Source organism: Lissotriton helveticus, chromosome 1_2 (assembly GCF_964261635.1).
Source record: "Lissotriton helveticus chromosome 1_2, aLisHel1.1, whole genome shotgun sequence".
In the NCBI taxonomy this organism is placed as follows: domain Eukaryota; kingdom Metazoa; phylum Chordata; class Amphibia; order Caudata; family Salamandridae; genus Lissotriton; species Lissotriton helveticus.
The window spans coordinates 390799419-390820600 of NC_136058.1; the positions used below are offsets into that span (position 1 = coordinate 390799419).

Genomic DNA, 21182 nt, shown 5'->3' on the forward strand with positions numbered 1-21182 from the left:
TTCCAGGCTAATGTACTTTCCCGGAAAATTTACAACTGTCCTGCAAGTAAAATATATTCTTTTTTCGAGAAAAAGAGCGTTTCTTCGTCCCATGATGGAGCCGTTGAGCAAAAGAGGGTCGACCTGCTGTCTTAGTCGCCGATACGCCTGAATATGAGATTCTTATCGATCACTTTATGTTGCAGGAGTAGAAAACACAACAGCCCTTGACCATTTACCTTTACTGCGTTCCTTCGAATTATACCTTTTACCCTTCATGTAATTGGTCTGCTTTATTTCACTTGCCTTTTACTGATTCTAAAACAGTGACTATTATTAAAAACTTTACCAATGTATATACTACTACCATGTTTTCTTTTAAAAACCTTTATTGTGAAAATTTCATTATACAAATACGAGCCTATAACCACGTGGGCCGGCCACGGAGCAAACTGTAATCGTATATGATGAGTAGACATTTACACTGTAGAGGAACGTAACGGGCGGGCCATTAGGTTGCAAGAACTAAGGTGTCTAACAGTTACGGAATCGGTGGACGTACATTTTATAATTAAAATACGACAGGGCCAGTTACAATAAAATTATCTAGATATACATTTGCGGGCAAGTACCATGGGTGACGTTAATTCGAACTTTCAATAGTACAGTAATCAATAACACATCAGAACTTAATATCAATAGGGATGTCGAAATATTCAATCAATTCTCGTCCCCGCCCGCCATGTGCTTCAAAACTGCATACGTATCTCGTGATTTCAAGGTTCTGCAACCAGTACACAACAAGGAGTTACGAGTCCCATTTATTCCGGCGCCATTTTGGGCGAGGACGGGCAGGTCCAGGATATAGTCAAAATGTCTCTACCAACCATCGACTATGATGATGTTCATATGCTGTATTTATTAGAGTAACACTCATCTGTCCACATGAAATTAATTTGCCACAATCTAAACATGTCATTTTAATCTTTCCAAAGTTCTTCTAAATATTTGGGACCGTTTCCCTTGCCTCTGATGCTGTCATTGCCACTTCTTTGATGAATGTACTAGCAGGTCAGGGGTTCTCCTCCAAATCTCTCTTTTATGCAGCACTATAATTAATTGGTGCCACCTCTCCATATGACGATGCATGGTATAGTTACCATAACTATATTTTTTTTCGGTTCCTCTGGAGAGTTCATCGTGGCAGATGAAGCGTGTAACGTACCGGGCATTTACCTTTTTTTGCATGTACAGGAAAGGAAAAAAAAATCGAGCGTCCGAGTTCTAAGGTGTCCCAGGGCCATTTTAGTGGACCAGGCCCAAATCCAAAGAACAGGCCGCCATTTTGAGAGTCCTGTTGCAGCCGCCTGTCGCTGTAGCATCAAGAGCAGCCGAAACTCAGCTGAATGGCAACTGAAACGGTAAAGGGGCGCCCCACTACAGCAGACGAGCCTCCACCTAGGAAGGCCCGTTCACGCCGCCTCCCCCCCCCCCTCCCCCTTCGGGCACCCCACGCCGTTATTCGGAGCAGTATTGTAGGATGGCCACACCAGTGCGGCAACTTGCTAGACATCACCTCGGTGGTAACCGAATCTCAGCCCCTTGTAGTGTCTCCTCCTCAGAAAATATTCTTGCGCTACCTTTGCCCCATTCACACATCGGTCCGCTACTGACGCCATCTCACAGGCTAATGGGGCGCCCCACGCCGAGTTTCAGCATTGTAGGATGACCACACCAGTACAGCAACTTGCTAGACATCACCTCGGTGCCATCCGGATCTCGGCGCCCCACTGCAGATGAAGTACCTCTCAACTATGAAACCACCACGGTGACATCCGGATCTTGGCGCCTTGTGCTGGTTCCGGCCTATTCACACATCGGTCCGCTACTGACGCCATCTCACAGGCTAATGGGGCGCCCCACGCCGAGTTTCAGCATTGTAGGATGACCACACCAGTACAGCAACTTGCTAGACATCACCTCGGTGCCATCCGGATCTTGGCATCTCAGCGCCTTGTGGTGTCAGTCAGAAAATATTGTTGCGCTGCCTTTGGCCCCATTCGCACATCGGTCCGCTACTGACACCATCTCACAGGCCAACAGGGCGCCCCACGCCGACTTTTACCATTGTAGGATGGCCACACCAGTGCCACAACTTGCTAGACACCACCTCGGTGCCATCCGAATCTTGGCATCTCAGCGCCTTGTGGTGTCTTCCAGTCAGAAAATATTGTTGCGCTGCCTTTGGCCCCATTCGCACATCGGTCCGCTACTGACGCCATCTCACAGGCCAACGGGGCGCCCCACGCCGACTTTGAACATTGTACGATGGCCACACCAGTACGGCAACTTACTAGACACCACCTCGGTGCCATCCGGATCTTGGCGCTTTGTGCTGCCTTCGGCCTATTCGCACATCGGACCGCTACTGACGCAAACTCACAGGCCAACGGGGCGCCCCACGCCGACTTTCAGCATTGTAGGATGGCCACAGCAGTGCTGCAACTTGCTGGACACCACCTCGGTGCCATCCGGATCTTGGCGCGTTGTGTTGCCTTCGGCCTATTCGCACATCGGTCCGCTACTGACGCCGCCTCACGTGCCAACGTATTTTCTCCGCATTTTATACCCTATGCCGCATAACAGGTCATGTGACTTGTTTATAAAACTTTTCATTGGTTCATTTTACTTTTGGTTTCCTAATGATGGAAGGCTTGATCATATGACCTAAAAACAACACTTTTCATTGGATGAAAACTTTTTTTTTTCCCAAACGATGAAAGCCCCACCTTGTTTCTGGATGTTTCAGACTGAAGCTGGCGTCAGCATGAGAGCACCACCATCTCGTAGCTCCGTCGTGCTCATTCCGCGAGCAATCATGGCAGCCGCTCCCCACCAGAAGCCTACAGGAGTCGGGAGCCCCCAAAACTTTTGATGAATCCTCAAGGCGGAGGGGACGCTTTCGAGAATGGGGTCCAAGACCTAGCAGACAAGCGTCCGATTTCCAAGGTGTCCCAGGGCCATTTCAGTGGACCAGGCCCAAAAAGGAAACAGCCTGCCGCCATTTTGAGAGTCCTGTGACAGCCGCCTATCGCTGCACCGCAAGAGTGGGCGCAACTCAGCTGAATTGCGGCTTTTGACACAGTGGACCAAAATCGGACGGAATGGCAACTGAAACGGTAAAGGGGCGCCCCACTACAACAGACGAGACTCCACCTGGAGAGGCCCGTTCACGCCGCCTCCCCCGGGGCGCCCCACGCCGTTATTCGGAGCAGCATTGTAGGATACCAAAACCAGTGCGGCAACTTACTGGACATCACCTTGGTGCCATCGTTCTGCTGCCTTGGAACTATTCGCATAACAGTTTGCTACTGATGACCCACCCCCCGCGACGCCCCACGCCAGAAATCTGGACGTTGTGCTGCGTTGGGACTATTCGCACAGCCGACCGCTACTTCGTTGTTTTTCCCTAAAAATGTTTATATGTTATTACTGTTTTTGTTTTCTTGTATATATTTATAAGTTATTAAAGTTTTATAATCTTACTACTTTGTTGGAGTGCTATATATTTTTAATGTGACACATAATTGTAAAAACTTTGATGTACAAAGAGTCATCCCTGGAATCTTCCGCTTCAGGCTCGGTCCCCTCCCCAATCACAATACAGGATGGTTTTCAGATAATAGGATCGCGTCTGCTGTGACGGATCTCATCGAGTGTGGGCCTTGATCTACTATAACTCCTTTGAAGAGGGGTGATTCTTTACAGCTGGGGCCATAAACTACATCTGCAGGGCTAGCTGATACCCTAGGACCGGCCTGGACAATCGGACACAGAGGAAAAGGAGTGTCAGAGGGTGCGGTAGTGAATAGGGTGAAAGGGAGATGTCGGGCGGGCACAGGGTGTGATTCTCAGGGAAGAGCAGCGCAGATGGGGGGTGGTTTATTACCCATGCATAAGACAGAGAGCGGGGGTGACCACTGCCTGGGGGAGATGCTTGCGAGGGTGGGGAGCCATGCTAAGGATCGACAGCGTGCACAGAGTGGGTCTGGTCAAGGCATCTAAAATGACTGCCGTGCACGACAAAAGTGTGGCATTTGAAAAAAGGCAAGATGGCGCAGACAATGTTTTTCAACACTTCCTGATTTCCTTCGAATCGAACGTTAACAGACGTTGGGGCATATTACCAAATTTAAGCGATATTTATCCCTAACGATGCTTAGCAACGATTTTTTTTACCGCTAAGCATCGTCAGAAATTATCGCAGATAAACCTTGCTATTATCAAGGTTTATCGCAAATACGATAAAAAACGACCGCAATGCATTAATATCGCTGAAAACTCAGCGATATTCATGCATTACCGAGCTAATGCTCTTAGCCATGTTATCCACCTCCCATTGGATAACATGCCTAAGAACTGCTCAGGGCAGGTGCTAGCTTTTGGAGATATTCGCGCTTATCGCGAATATTTCCAAAAGTTGATAATAGGAGATAGCGATGTTAGCGACTGTTTCCAGTCGCTAACATCTTGGCATGCCCACTTTGCATGTCATTAGTGATAAATATCACTCACATGCAAAGTGGGGCCCAAGATGGTCGCTATCTCCTACTAGCCGTCGCTAACTGGTGTTAGCAACAGCTAGGTAATACAGATATAATTTTATCTCCGCGAAGCGGAGCGCTGTTACAGATATATATCTTGTTTTTGAACGTAAATTTCTCAAAATCCACTGAAGCACATATATTGAGACCTAGCAAAGGCACATCGAGCTACCAGTCCCTACAATTTTGCCACGTTTCGTGCAAATCCATTCAGCCGTTCGATTATTATTATTATATTTTTTTTGCCCCGCGGGGCCCTTTTAAAACCTCCACATCAAACCTAAGAGGTCAAGGAGGATCTACTATGCCCCCTTATGGTCATTTGCCCCTTCGCTTTGGCCTCCTCTTGTCTCTCGATCCTACCGAGAGACAATATGGCGGCCGCTACGGACTGTTTGCAATGTTTACAGACGCCGGAGAACCAATCAGCTTCGCAAACCTCCGTTACGCGAAGCGGAGCGGTGTTACAGATATATATCTTTTTTTGAACGTTAATTTCTCAAAATCCACTGGAGCACATATATTGAGACCTAGCAAAGGCACATCGGGCTACCAGTCCCTACAATTTTGCCAAGTTTCGTGCAAATCCATTCAGCCGTTCGATTATTATTATATATTTTTTTTTTGCCCCGCGGGGCCCTTTTAAAACCTCCACATCAAACCTAGGGGGTCAGCGAGAATCTACTATGCCCCCTTATGATCATTTGCCCCTTCGCTTTGGCCTCCTCTTGTCTCTCGATCCTACCGAGAGACAAGATGGCGGCCGCTACGGACTGTTTGGAATGTTTACAGACGCCGGAGAACCAATCAGCTTCGCTTCACAAATCTCCGTTGCGCGCAAAGTACGCGAACTGGAGCGCTGCCCGGTCCGCTGTTACAGATATATATCTTTTTTTAAACGTTAATTTCTCAAAATCCACTGGAGCACATATATTGAGACCTACAAAAGGCACATCGGGCTACCAGTCCCTACAATTTTCCCAAGTTTCGTGCAAATCCATTCAGCCGTTCGGGCTAAAAGTGAGGCCAACCGCCCTATGGAAAACTCAATGTTAAAAACAAGTTTTGGGACCACCCTTTTTACTCGACCCCCCCGGACGAACCCCCCCCCCCAATTTTCAGGGGCTGCTCAGAAACAAAATGTGCCATTTTCCTGAAAATTTCAGCCAATTCTGTCCACAAACGCCAAAGTTATTAGACATAGAATTTTCAAAAATCCCATAGAGAAAAAATCCTAACTATATATACCTACTGGCGACCGCCAGTAGGTAATATATACACACACATTCCCCACACCATTCCTCCAGCTGGAAGAACAAATCGGGTCGCACTCCACAGGTCCTTTTTGCAATTTTTCTTTTATTTTTCACATTCTCTAAGAATTTGACAAGGGCAGCTGTTAAGATCTACGCGTTTCGGTATTCCAAATACCTTGCTCACGATCAACCGACCACTTGGCTCCCCCTTCTTGTTATACTTAATTACATTCTACATCACTTCCTGTTTGGGGTTAGCCAGCGTCTCTATGCTTTCTGGGAGATGTAGTTTTTATGTTACATATATAATCCTTTACATTTAATTTACTCATTATTATGCTTATTACCATTATTTCACATCCATTCAAAACTGTGTGTGTGCTGGTAAATTACACAATTTCTTCCAAATTGGTTCCCTCTAATGGGATTATTTTACTATGTGTTTTTAACATTATTAAATCAATTATTTACAACATTATACCTGCCCTCCAGTGGGCAAACTATATCTCTGCTTATTTGGATCATGGGTGGCCCCTAATACCTACCAGCAGACACTCTAATCTTTCCAAATATAGAGTAAAGTTTTATTTCTGTTGTAATACTAATGAAGAATATGTTAGGCAATAAAGCATAATCCTTAACACATCTGTTTCTGAGTGCGAAGTCATTATAAGTGTATATACAATTCTTCCCACTGATTTAGCCCATGTGGGCTCAGGGTTCTTAGGTTCAGGATGTGGCGTGACTCCTTCTGTCTTAACCACTTGGATGCTAAGCTTGTAGCAGCTCTTCAATGTAATTTCCATTGAAATCAATGGAAACTCCATGACGAGCTGGGCTCGTCATGAGCGTCGAAGGGGTTAAAAGTTTTTCTCTGTCCAGCCCTCGTTCTTTTTTGGGGACACTTTCAATTCCAAAGAATTTCAGTTGGTTCCAATCACTTTGATGGTATTGTTCCATGTGCTTGGCTACCGCGTTTTCTCTGTCTTGGTGAATGGTAGCTCGAACGTGCTCCAGTATTCGTTTTTTTAATTCACACACCGTGCTGCCCACATATCTTAGAGGGCACGGACATTCCATTACGTGTACTACGTGTGTTGGTTTGCAGGTGATGAGTTCTCTGATCTCCCATATTCTTTTATTTGCCATTTGAACTTGCTTTGTGGGCTTTGCTATTTGACACGCCTTGCATGCATAACACTTGACAAATCCTGTTGATTTCAACCATATGTCCTTTTTTGTCTTTGTAGATTTCCTAAAATGGCTGTGAATTAGCTGATCTTTCAGGTTCTTTGCCCTTCTGTACGTAATTGTTGGATGATGCCCCACTATACTTTTGACTGTTTCATCCAGTTGATCGAATTGAATTTCTAGATACAGAAATCTATATAAGAGTAAATCAAATACATACTACTCTACATCGCAAATGTACTGCCACCAATGCCACCCTAGAAGCGACGAGCTTCCACCAACAGTCCCTGATCACAAGCATCCCCTACGGGGAGTTCTTGAGAATCCGCCGAATCTGCAGTCAAAATGATGAATGGCTTAAACATAGTGCGGCCACCACAGACAGGTTCAAATGGCGAGGATGCAATGCTGGCATAATCAAAAAAAGCTGGGAGAAAACGAACGAAAAAGCTAGGGAAGACTGTCTAGCAAAAAAACAAAAGGATCCCAAAAGTGATTCTGAACCGATACGGATGATAATGGATTTTTCAAATGAAAGCAAGGAAATTGCAAACATTATGAAACGTAATTGGAAAATTCTACAACTGGATGAAACAGTCAAAAGTATAGTGGGGCATCATCCAACAATTACGTACAGAAGGGAAAAGAACCTGAAAGATCAGCTAATTCACAGCCATTTTAGGAAATCTACAAAGACAAAAAAGGACATATGGTTGAAATCAACAGGATTTGTCAAGTGTTATGCATGCAAGGCGTGTCAAATAGCAAAGCCCACAAAGCAAGTTCAAATGGCAAATAAAAGAATATGGGAGATCAGAGAACTCATCACCTGCAAAACAACACACGTAGTATACGTAATGGAATGTCCGTGCCCTCTAAGATATGTGGGCAGCACGGTGTGTGAATTAAAAAAACGAATACTGGAGCACGTTCGAGCTACCATTCACCAAGACAGAGAAAACGCGGTAGCCAAGCACATGGAACAATACCATCAAAGTGATTGGAACCAACTGAAATTCTTTGGAATTGAAAGTGTCCCCAAAAAAGAACGAGGGGGGGACAGAGAAAAACTTTTAAGACAGAAGGAGTCACGCCACATCCTGAACCTAAGAACCCTGAGCCCACATGGGCTAAATCAGTGGGAAGAATTGTATATACACTTATAATGACTTCGCACTCAGAAACAGATGTGTTAAGGATTATGCTTTATTGCCTAACATATTCTTCATTAGTATTACAACAGAAATAAAACTTTACTCTATATTTGGAAAGATTAGAGTGTCTGCTGGTAGGTATTAGGGGCCACCCATGATCCAAATAAGCAGAGATATAGTTTGCCCACTGGAGGGCAGGTATAATGTTGTAAATAATTGATTTAATAATGTTAAAAACACATAGTAAAATAATCCCATTACAGGAACCAATTTGGAAGAAATTGTGTAATTTACCAGCACACACACAGTTTTGAATGGATGTGAAATAATGGTAATAAGCATAATAATGAGTAAATGAAATGTAAAGGATTATATATGTAACATAAAAACTACATCTCCCAGAAAGCAGAGACGCTGGCTAACCCCAAACAGGAAGTGATATAGAATGTAATTAAGTATAACAAGAAGGGGGAGCCAAGTGGTCGGTTGATCGTGAGCAAGGTATTTGGAATACCGAAACGCGTAGATCTTAACAGCTGCCCTTGTCAAATTCTTAGAGAATGTGAAAAATAAAAGAAAAATTGCAAAAAGGACCTGTGGAGTGCGACCCGATTTGTTCTTCCAGCTGGAGGAATGGTGTGGGGATTGTGAGCAGCGTGGTTCAGCTGCAGGGCGCCGCACCCGTTTCGAGCGCTGCATCACGACAAATGGAACTGGAGTGGAAGAAAATATACACACACATATATATATATATAATTTTTTTATATATATAATATATAATATAATATATAATATATAAACTAAATGAATGAGAATGTATGAAAATCTATTGACACTGCCTGTTTTTTTTGACATATATTATTGTAAGGTTATGGACTATTATAGCAAACCTCATGAAATGGCCTTTGTTATATCTGTTATATTTGTTATGTGTCACATTAGATATTTTTGCTTTGTGATTCCCCTATATGCAAATGTTGTTTATTTTTTAATTTTAATGCACATAGCACTTTACTAAACAGCCTTTTTTACAACCATCTATTGAACTAAACATGCTATAAGATGGCAGCAGAGTGGTCCAGCGAACGCAAAATCGTGTACCCTACCGCTGCCACACCAGTGTAGAAAGCTGGCTCTCTATATACTATACCAAAAAGAGGTAGAGTGTGCAGAGAGTCCAGTGGATCCCCAAAGGCTTTACAAAGGCTAAAGTAGATAATACTATTGCTCTCTTTTGAAGTAGTGTGAAAGAGCAGTTAGGCTTATCCGTGGGATGTCGTAAGCATTTGTTGTACACACAGTGGCAATAAAAGAGACACACACTCAATGATTAAATCTGAGACCAATTCATAAAAATGACACTTGGTTGGATTTATTTTGCAGAACCACAGAACTTTGTCTTAGGTAAATACTTTTCGCAATAGAAATACATTTTCAATATAAAAAGTGGACACACTACCATTTTCAGACTTTGCTCTGTTAAGCAATGGGAGGAAAAAAACATTAGAAATATGTATACTCAACATTGACTTACAAGACCAGTCTTCGGAAGTTAAGGTCAGTACAGGGTAAGGTTCAGTTCAGCACTAACAGTGCACCACAAGCGACAAAGGGGTGGGCGGGTACATGGTGAAAGTTCAAGGTCAGTCACTGAATACAAATTAAAGGGGACTGGGGCAATCGGACAGAGGGTGCTTACAGGTAAGAAGCATCGGCTTGGAGAAACAGTCTCCGGGGCTGAGGCTAACACTGAGCAGGGGCCAAGGCAGCACCAACACTACAACACTAGTAGCACAGGGGTGGCTGGATGCAGGGTGCCAACACAGCATCGGTTGCCCAATGAAAAGCAATGGCGGCAGGTCAAATCTGAAAAGGGCTGCAGGCTGCAGCTAGGAGGCCGATCGAAGGAAACCAACAGCCATTGAGGTAAGTTATGATGCTCAGGGACGTAGGAACGCCTTTTGTCCTCTGCACCAAGGCTCAGGATGGACGGGTGAAGGGGTGCCTTTTGGTGTCAGAAATGGCTAATCAGTGCAGGTCACGGTTGAGGGGTCTTCTTGCAGAAGCTGCAGGCAACTTCTAGGAGTCCAGGAGAGGTCAGCTCATGGTGGAGTTGGGCTCTTGAGAGCAGGGGAACCTTGCTGAACCGGTGGGCCACTTGGACTTGGGCTGGTGGCATTGGGTGCAGAGGTAAAACCGGGGGGCATGCTGCGCAGTTCTTCAGGTCACAGAGTCTTTACTTTGAAGAGGGTTCCTTTGTGAATAGGTCTGCTTTTCTCTGGAGACCTTGGTCTTTTTCGAAGGCAGGCAGTCCTCCCAAGGTTCTGGAGGTCGCTGGGCTGCAAGACGAGTTGACTTTTGGTTCAGGATCATCCAGGGATGCAGACAGGCCAGTAGCGAGGGCTCATGTCCATAGTTCTCTACAGAGCCTCACCAGCAGAAAAGGCTGCAGTGCCCGGCTCTTCTTAGGTCACCAGGAACTGAAATTCAGGGTCTGAGGATGCCACCTAAAATCGTGATTTAAGGGTGTTACAAGGGAGTAAAAGGTAGTGGCCAATGGGCCACGTTCCAGGGGTGTCTACACCCTCTTATCATGCCCACCTCCTGTGGGAAGGGGACATAGTCCTAGCCCTGATTGGATAAGTCCCACCATCTTCAAGATGGTGGGCACTACAAAGTGTACTTCACCTCGCCTCCAGCACCTATGGGGTGGAGTTGGCAGAGGGGACAGGGGGGCACACCTCCTATTCTATCTAAGGTTTTCCACCTGTCCTCGTGCCAAAAAGGGGGTGAGGACAGGAAGATCGCTTGCTCCCTCTAACAGGTGAGGCTGGGGTCACATTACAAAGGCGGCAAGTCCTTTGAAAATCCCTGCCACAGATAGCTCTTCCTGACCAGGGGAGGAGTGAACACCTCCACCCAGGAAAGGTATTGTTCTCGACCTCAGAGTGCACAGGCACTCTACCCATGTGGTCAGAACACTGTCTGGTGGTAGCAGGCTGGCTTAGGCCAGTCGATGACCACACTAAGGATTGGTAGATCTTAGGGGACCCCTCTAAGGGGCACTCTGTGTTCAATTTTTTATAAATCGGCCACTGCAATCGGCACAGGTTTATTATTCTGAGATGTTTGGTAGCAAATATCCCATATTTCAGTGAAACCTTCATGGAGCTGTGGAACTCGTAATGACAAGTGTGCAGCCAATGTACTTACTATAGAGCTTCCCTGGTCACTTGCAATATCCCGGAATCGACAAGGATATTGCTGGGGCATATCTGCTCATGCAGATATGTCCTCACAGGAGATATCCCTAAAGCAGCTCGCACTATAAGGCCTGCTAGAGGGGTGTCTTACCTATATCTCAGACAGTCCCTATGGGCATCGCATACAGGGATGTGTGCCATGTCGACTCTTCAGTTTTGTCTGCACCAAGACAGGCAGCTGCAGTGGCAGTATGTATGTATGTATGTGCTTGGTGAGGGGTCCCTTAGTGTGCTGCAGTCTTTAGAGACCCTCTTTAACAACAAGGCCCTTGGTACCAGAGGTATCTTTTACTAGGGACTTATAAGTGAGCTAATGGGGTGACAATAGTGGAAACGACTGGTTTACTTAAGGGAAGGAGATCGGACTCAGGGGACCTGGTTGGCAGGGACCCTGTGCACTTCCAGTAAAAACGATATCATTTTCCAGGTAAAAAGTGAAGGCTAACCATGTCCAAAATAGGCCCTTTCCTACATTAAGACATTTTTCCTAGGACATAGAAAACTCTACAGCAGGTCTTGCTCACAGTCCTTATACTGTGACTGCCACTACTGAACATCAATCTCTAATTGTTAAAGCAGGGCCAGGATCTGGACAGGAGCCAATGAACAGTAGGGCAACTCACCAGATAATAGAAGTCTTCTGTCTTCACACTCACTTAGAGAGAACAATGCCATCCCATGTATTGCATGACTAAGAGACCTCAACTCTCAGTGAAACACTCACCTCTCAGATGTGATTCGTTAATAAGAATAAAATGAACATAACGCGTCCCTGGGGACCCCACAGATACACCGTTCCTACCAGTACCATAAATGCTTGGGGTCCCGCAGGTAAACCTAACAGTGCTACAAAGGCTATGGGGCCCTACAGGTAAACCTTTCCTAACCCAGTGCTACAAATGCTATGTGCTCACTGCAGCAGGACTGGGCGCTCTACGGCAGCAATTAAGTTGCTTGCCATATATCTACCCTTAGCTAAGCCTCGTGATAAAGGCAGTAGATCAGGATGATTCTCCTCGATCAGAAGTAGCTCTCACTATCGAAAAGGTGAAGACCCTGGTATAACACAAACGCAGACATGCGGTTAGGCTCTACCAGGACATGTAGTAAACTATTAATTTATATATCTGTAGGATTACATTGCATTGCAAGTTAATTCTTATGTCACTATTTTCCGCACACAACATACAACATAGATTCCTCACATGCATACCCTGATGAAGGGAGAACCCCCAAAATGAATTGGGCAGACTGAATTTGAATTTACTTGCGGAACAGTGGATTTTGAAAATGATTCTATGAGAATAAATATACTTAAACTAGAATACAAGTGGATTTGCTTCCAAGTGAAGGAGATATTGATGAACTTTTACGGGAACAAAATGTGGAGCAGGACACACAGACCAGATCTTGTCTGTCGCTATATAAACAACTCTAGCCACCCACATCTCCCTTCTGGCACGCGATGAGTGGATTACATAAATACTACAATAATGAATGAAAAATACACGGCATTCATAGACAAGGTTTGCTATGTAACCTCCGGACTCCTGTAAACCTAAACAAACACCAGTCATCAGACACTAGGGACATCACCTGAAGCTCTTAAGATTTTCCTTTTGTTTGGTATCTTGTTTTTGGGAGGTGGGTTTTTAGGATAAGCTATTTTTGGGTGTGTCTGGGAGTGGGGTGTGTCAGGTAGACCCTGTGGTAGACGATGGGATAGAGGATAAGGAGTGCCATGCCATCCCTTCATATATTTCTCCCCTCCTATATTCACAGTCCCCTTTTACCAGTTGTTCGCTTTGCTGTCATCAAGAACTGAAGAGAGAGGAATCGGCAGGCGGCCCCTTTAAGCCGGAGCTGGGGACGGACATCAGAGGATACACAGTTGAAGAAGGCGGGGGCGGAGAGCGCGTCGGGTTGGTCAGTAGTTGGTCCAGCTACACGCGGCATGGGAAGGCGAGGCGGAGAAACCAGCGGGGGAAGACCGGAAAGACAGAGAAGGACTAACAGCCTTACGAGAGAGAGAACCGGAGCCCAGGGGAGGTCACAGCTTGTCGGCGAGCAGAACATCCGAACCTGGCGGAGGAGGGAAAGCAGAAGACCAGACCTCACTGAAGGACGAGGAGTTACCACGCCACGGCCCCGGAGGGACGTGGCTCTTCCAGGTGCGTGGGCGTCTACGGGGCATTTGGAAAGGGGCTGAGCAAAGAGGATGGGGAGGCTGAGGGGTGAAAGGGACTCAGGGAAAAGGAAATAAGTGAGACGGAAACAAAGACAAGAGCAGAAATCATTGGCTACTCTTTTTCTTTTGGTTGCTCCAACCTCTACCCCCTACCTTCACATTTATGCATAGCTATTATTTATCCCTCACATCCTCCCTTGACTAAACCATAAAGCAAAAACACTTACATGAGTCTTTTCCTTCTGTCCGAGAGACGACGGCGGCCGAGGCACACATAAGGTACTGTAGAGGAAGACCCTGTGGGAAAGAAGAATATAACAGAGACAATGAATCATTGTGATTTCCTGTAATACTAATACAAAAGTGCATACCAAGAAATTATTCAATGCAGTGTGCTCTTTCTTGATCGACGCTTCTACAACAGGGAGCTACATACTTTCCGTACAGGGAATGGGAGACAGAAACACAGAGACCAACAGACACACACACACAGGAGAGCATAGTAGGAAAACTCTATATACAGTTTTTATATGCTTGCATATGTACATTGTTTTAGAAAGAAGGAACTATTTATTCTGTTCAATGTGCTTATTTTGCTAATCACGTTTATCTGCTTCTATTATCATTGCAGTTCGGGCTGGACTGTTCCCATGAGACACAGGGTCAAGACTGATTTGCATATGTCTGAACTGGGGTGGCAAGGTGAGCAAAATAATGATTGATTTACCCAGATCTCTTGACTGAGGGTAAATGTTTTGATTTGTTCTGCATTCCGTCCATCCATTGTGTGTCTTTTGCTCTATTATCATTGCAGCACATAAATTCTATACAAGAATTACGATGGTTCAATTAATAATGACAATGCTAATGTTATACTATTTTAATTTGATATCGCACATGAATTACCCCTAAGCAGAAATTACTTTAAGGAGAAGCATTCCCTTGACTCTGTCCGGTGTTTTCGCAATAGCTGCACCAGCCGCCGATCAGAGCAAGTGAGTGGAGGAGGACGCTCCGAAGACGCCGGTAGCCCTGCGGTCCCACGGCTCCCAGTGGTCAGTTACACTGCGGTTTTCTACACTGACGGGGCCCTGCAGGGGACGCAGACGAGGCCCTGCAGGGGACCCGCCGGGGGTCTGCTGAGGCGATCCCGCAGCTCCCAGTGGTCAGCTACACTGCGGTTTTCTACGCAGACGAGGCCCCTGCGGGGACCCGACGGGGGTCTGCTGAGGCGTGCAGCACACGGAGAGCAGGTTTACTGTCGGGGGGGCGTGAGTTCCCAGCACCCTACCTCACACTAGCGGAGTCAGCTTGGAGTCCAAGGGCTGCACTGTTGCCAAAGGAGACCCCTTACACGGGTGAGTCCCTGTATTGAGATCAACGGAGGTTGGTGAAGCTGCAGAGTGGTGAAGCAGAGACTTTGGGTCTGTGGTTAACGTGGTTTACGTGCTGTGCGGTGAACAGAGCTTTCTAGGGCAGGCAGAGCCGCTCTGCGTGGAGGCTGGAGTGGCTGCACTACGGTTGTGGCGGCATTTTTTTTTTTTTTTTTTTGTTGGCTGCCACTGCCACAGGGGTGTAGCGGCAGCGGCAACTAGTGGCTGCAGAAACAGTAGTAGCCTCCCTCACGTCTACGCAGGACACAGGGACCATTCAAGGCCAATTGGCGCCCATCAGTGCCATTCTCGGCAAATTGGTGCTATTTGGTGAGGTGTGAGAACACGCACTGTCCGGGGGCAGGGAGCCCACAAAACCCTCAGAACGTGCCTATACGATTTATTCGTTTACATATCAATATATTAATATATACTAATACGGACGAGGATAACATTGAACAGAACTATGAGGTCAGGTAGGACAAGAAAGATCCCACCACAAACCCCCGAAACGGAAATCCAGAGCCAAATTGGACAACTAAGGGACAGCCTCCCCCCAGAGTAGTGCAACTAATCCACCTGGGACCGATTGAACCCCACTAATATCACCTATTTATTCAATTTTTGGCTCAATGAACTCAACTGGTAAATTCACATTTTTAAAAGATCCAGTTGCAGCCAGCTATTCAATGCCTGCAAAGATTAACGGACTTCAAAAACCACTGACGCCGTATAAAGCAACCACCTCACAGATGGATGTCGGAACAGTTAAAACAGTTAATTTGTCACCCATAATACCGACACAACCTGTGAATAGCGCACCACATACCATTGGAACAGAATGGCCAAACATGAGCAAGTTAACATCGCAAGAGGGTGACAAGCCGCCTGGCTGGGGGAATAATAAGCATACAATTCAAACACAAGCGCAAGTATACGCTAAACCAGGAGATAATGGTCAGTATAAAAGTCCACATAGAATCTCGGACACCACCGCGGATAACATTTTGGAAAACACAATGTCAAACCTAAGTCAATCTAGGGTAATATTAATACCAACATCGTCATCAGTAATAATCAGTGACACCAACATGGATCAACTAGGGGCAGTATATCATCACCATACTCCCACTACCGAGGGTTCAGGATACGAGCCAGGCAGAAAGGTTGATAGCAAAAGTGATGTCGCCAGTAAAGAAAAACTCAATAAACACTTCACACCTAGACAAGAGTTACGATTACAGCTTGAAAAGGAAGACTTCAGTAAGATGGATGAATTCTGTGACTCATGGATGGAGTCTCAATCCATTTTGAATAATAAAGAGATAATACAAGCGCTGAACACAACCTCTAAATTCAATATACAAATCAAGAAAAAAGGAGAAAATAAATCCCAGCAAATGAAATTATTCGATAAGATTACAATACTAGCAAGTGATGTCCTGGGAAAAAAAAACAGCAGGGGGCCCACAAAGCAGTCACTTGACGTCAGAACCAAAAGACAGAGAAGAAACAATAATCGAGATATCAAGTTTATCGGAACTGGCAGACCAAGCACACATAGAAGAACCTAACAAAACACGCAATAAAAATGTATCGCCCCAGGAACAGAGGGCCCATATGGATAGCGACAATGTGGCGGAAAATAAAAAAAGTACATCCAACCCGCACAACCAGAACACCAACTGGGGGCAACTAGCAGACAGCAATCTTATTCAACATCCAACAGAAGGAAACCAGGACCCAAACTATAATCTGGAATCTTTAATAAATCTACATGGTGCTTTAGTGAAAACATTAGAAACATCAATTAAAGCTCTGAACATGCAATCAGACAAGCTGGACATTCAAATAAACCTAATGAGTTTAATTGCTGAATACATCTCAGACATAAATAATAAACTTTACACCATGACGAATAGATTTGCAAATCCTCAAGATAGAAATTAAACACGGGCTCAACCCCCCATCTGCCCCTGTAGCCCCATACTTGAAAAACTAAGGGACCTACCAACCATAATAAAGAGCATCCTCAATGAATGAAAGCGTGTAAATTGTGTATTTGAAAATAAGGCACCACACGGCAAATATTCTATGTCGGAAGGAAATAACACTGTCTCGAAAAAAGACATAAATAATGACGAAAATAACAAAGCAGAAAACATGACTGGAAAACCACCCCAAAAAACAGCTCAAAGGAAAAACGAACTGAGCATCCCACAACAAATGGAAAAAAAACAAAATCAGTAGAATTAATAGAGGAAATACAAATAACAGACAATCCAACGTCACAATTGAGTCACGTTTCATGCATCGAAGCGAATCCACAAACGAGTAAGCAGCCAAGTACAACAAACAATCTGGAACCACATTTAACAAAAAGACAAAAAAAACGAGCCTGGAAAGCTAGAAATCGTCCATACATTAGCAAAATATCCAATAAATATGTCCCAGATAACTACCCAATCTTTAATCTTTGCAATGGCAACCGGAAACACCAAGAACAATCAGGGGAAGTAGAAGAAAATCAGTCCACCTTAAAGGATGTGTTGCACTGCCTGGAAGTAGCCGAGCCAAGAGCAAACAGTCCAGTTGTGGCTTCGCCGAACCCCGAGGATAGCAACTATGACCAATCCTTAACACATACACTAAAAGGGAGAAGTTCAAATTGAAGCTTCGATAGTAGCAATCCGGAGTCTCCCACAACAAAAACACCAGAGGGAAGCATAACCGGACAAATAGAAAGGCATTGGAAACAAAACAAAACAACTCACCAAAACAATTCAATTGCAACAAGGACAGATCTTGACCGCACAAGAATATGGCGATCCCACAGATAGAAATACTAATAAAGACCTAAAATTAGGGGTGTGTAGGGAAGGAACCCCAAGGGAACTAATAAACAAAGTCAACAACCCTAAAGGAATAGCAAGTAAAGCTCAGCAATTGATAATCAACCCACAATAAATTGACCCTTTAAATATGATTCCTAGATTTAATTCACAATCCAGCAAAGATAATATCAATCAAGACAGACAAGTCATAGTGCAGGAAGACAAGAGTTCGCGGGATTTGCTATTGGTCAACATAAATATGGAGTGTGAGGATGGAAATACAAATAGAACAAGTTGTTGTTGAATGGTTGCACAGAATGATGCTGTGGCGTTCAGTGGTGCTGAGTGACGCTGTAGCGTTCAGTGGTGCTGAGTGATGCTGTGGCGTTCAGTGGTGCTGAGTGATGCTGTGGCTTTGAGTGGTGCTGAGTGATGCTGTGGCGTTGAGTGATGCTGTGGCGTTGAGTGATGCTGAGTGATGCTGTGCCGTTGAGTGGTGCTGTGGCAATGTAAAATGTAGCAAGGGGAGAGCTGGAGGCGCCTTGTGAGGAACCAGAAACATTTGAAGCTAACGAGGATGGCAGAGAGCTGATGAAAGGGACGCTTGTGGATGCCTGACGCTTGTGGATGTCTGACCCTTGTGGATGCCTGACGCTTGTGATGCCTGATGCTTGTGGATGCCTGAGGATATCTGATGCTTGTGGATGCCTGACGCTTGTGGATGTCTGATGTCTGATGTTTGTGGATGTCTGATGTTTGTGGGTGCCTGACGCTTGTGGGTGCCTGACGCTTGTGGATGCCTGACGCTTGTGGATGCCTGATGCTTGTGCATGCCAGATCCTTTTTGGATGTCTGATGCGTGATGCTTGTGGATGTCTGATGCTTGTGGATGTCCGATGCCTGTGGATGTCTGATGCCTGTGGATACCTGAGGCTTGTGGATGCCTGATGCTTGTGGATGTCTGATGTTTGTGGATGTCTGATGTTTGTGGATGTCTGATGCTTGTGGATGCCTGACGCTTGTGTATGTCTGATACTTTTGGATTTTTTCCGCTTGTGGATGCCTTAAGCTTGTGAATGCCTGACGCTTGTGGATGCCTGACACTAATGGTGTGTGTGTGTGTGTGTGTGCCTATAAAGCGTGCACTGACGGCTAGTAATGTGTGTGCATGGTGGAAGCGTGCACTGATGACTGGTGATGATGGCAGGTGGTGTGTGTGCCTAGTGGAAGGGTGCACCGACAACTGGTGGTGTGTATGCCTGGTGAAAGCGTGCAGTGACGGATGGTGGTGTGTGCCTGGTGGAAGCGTGCACTGACAACTGGTGTTGTCTAATGTGTGTGTGCCTGGTGGAAGTGTGCAATTATAGCTAGTGGTGTTTGCCTAGTGAAAGCGTGCACTGACGGCTGGAGTGTGCCTGTTAAAACGTGCACTGACAGTTGGTGGTGTGCGTGTGCCTAGTGAAAGCGTGCACTAACGGCTGGTGGTGTGTGCCTGGGGAAAGTGTGCACTTACGGCTGGTGGTGTGTATGCCTGGTGGAAGCGTGCACTGACGGCTGGTGGTGTGTGTGTGCTTGGTGGAAGCATGCAATTATAGCTGGTGGTGTGTATGTTTGGTGAATATGTGCACTGACGGCTGGAGGAGTGTGCCTGTTAAAACGTGCAATGACAGTTGGCGTTGTGTGTCTGTCTGGTGAAAGCGTGCACTAGCGGATGCTGATGTGTGCCTGATGGAAGCGTGCACTAACGGCTAGTGGTGTGTGTGCATGATGGAAGTATGCACTGACTTGTGATGATAGCTGGTGGTGTGTGTGTCTATAGGAAGCGTGCATAATGGCTAGTGGTGTGTGTGCCTGGTGGAAGCATGCACTGATGGCTGGTGATGTGTGTGTGCCTGTTGGAATCGTGCACTGATGGCTGGTGGTGTGTATGCTTGGTGAAAGTGTACACTGACGGTTGGAGGAGTGTGTTGGTTAAAACGTGCATGACAGCTGCTGTTGTGTGTCTGCCTGGTGAAAGCGTACACTGACGGCTGGTGGTGTGTGTGCCTGGTGAAAGTGTGCACTAACGGCTGGTGGTGTGTCTGCCTGGCGAAAGTGTGCACTGACAGCTGGTAATGTGTGTGCCAAAGAAAAAGTGTGAAACAAAAATAACTAGTGTAAAATAAAAGTGTAGAGTGTGAGACAAAGAGACCAAAGATGTGAGAGCAATTTTAATCTCCATTCAAGATACATAATGGAAAGTTATATACCTTTTGCGCTAATGTGACAGGAAAAAAAGAGAGAAGAGAAACAATCATTTAGTGTACTGTGTAAACTGAAAATAAGGTACACATGTCGTTTAAGCAAAATAATACAAAACCTCCTTGACGTTGCCTGTGACTAACAAATAAAGTTTTGGGGGAGAAAAAAAAACTTACATTGGCTAAAAGCCCTAACATATTGCTAACAGGGGGAAATACTTAGATGCGCCCATCATAGTGCCGTTCCAATTTTACCACAAACACGTTACTGTTTAAGATACTATATATTTCTAAAAAAGAGAACCTTTTGTATGTTAGGAGTTAAGTGTAAAATAATTCGGCTCCCAGAGGAAACAACACTTAAGGAGGATGTCTGGATGTCTCCGTGTGGCTTGAGCTCTGCTAGCGCCTCGGGCATGTTTAATGTTTTCACGTGCAAATGCAAATCCATTAATCAAGCAGGATGGCAGGATTCCGCATTCCAAAGGAGCTCATATGTTTGCGCAGCGTGAAAATGCCCCTTTAGTGCAGTTGAAATAAAGTGAATTTGCATGCCAGCAACGCCGGATGCTGCGTTTAGAAAAGAAATCTCTCGAGTCAGTGCGGTGTTTTAAGAAAATAACTCTCGGGTAATTGCTGCTTTAATAAAAAGATAAACATTTCTCGAAGTCCGGGCATTGTTAAAGATCATGTATCGAGTCAATTTAAACGCTGCGTTTAAAAAGAGATAAAACATTTCTTGAGTCAGTGCAGTATTAAAGGAAATAGCTGCGTGAAAGCGTGATTAAGGAGATGCTTCATTAGTAACAAGCTCTTGGCATTGCTGTGGGGGCGGGGCGGGAGTGCATTGCTTTGAAGTCTGATGCAGGGGGCGGGGGAGCAGCTTGGGAGCGCATTCTATTGAAGTCTGGTGCGAGGCTGATGGGTTTGACGTGCACGCGCGCGTCTCACACTACTGCATCACATGAACTGGACATAATCCGCAGTTGGTAGAGATTTTGTTTTGCCTACTATATACTCGTCTATTTATCCCTGCGGGATATAATAGGCGAGACCTAAAAACTGAAAAGGAAAGAACCTCAAGGACAGGTTGTTTGGTA

At 45.4% G+C, this 21182-nt stretch overlaps 1 long non-coding RNA gene across 2 annotated transcripts in view; it reads right to left on the bottom strand.

Moving 5' to 3' along the window:
- The window catches only part of LOC144806271 (uncharacterized), a 589459-nt gene that overhangs the window by 502006 nt on the left and 66271 nt on the right, over window positions 1-21182 (bottom strand). The window contains exons 2-3 of one of the 2 annotated variants that reach the window (XR_013605750.1): window positions 13863-13932; window positions 8779-8897 (exon numbers count right to left, since the gene is read on the bottom strand). This is a non-coding gene — a long non-coding RNA (uncharacterized LOC144806271). The remainder of the gene's footprint in view (window positions 1-8778; window positions 8898-13862; window positions 13933-21182) is intronic. The other variant, XR_013605749.1, reaches the window with a different exon arrangement.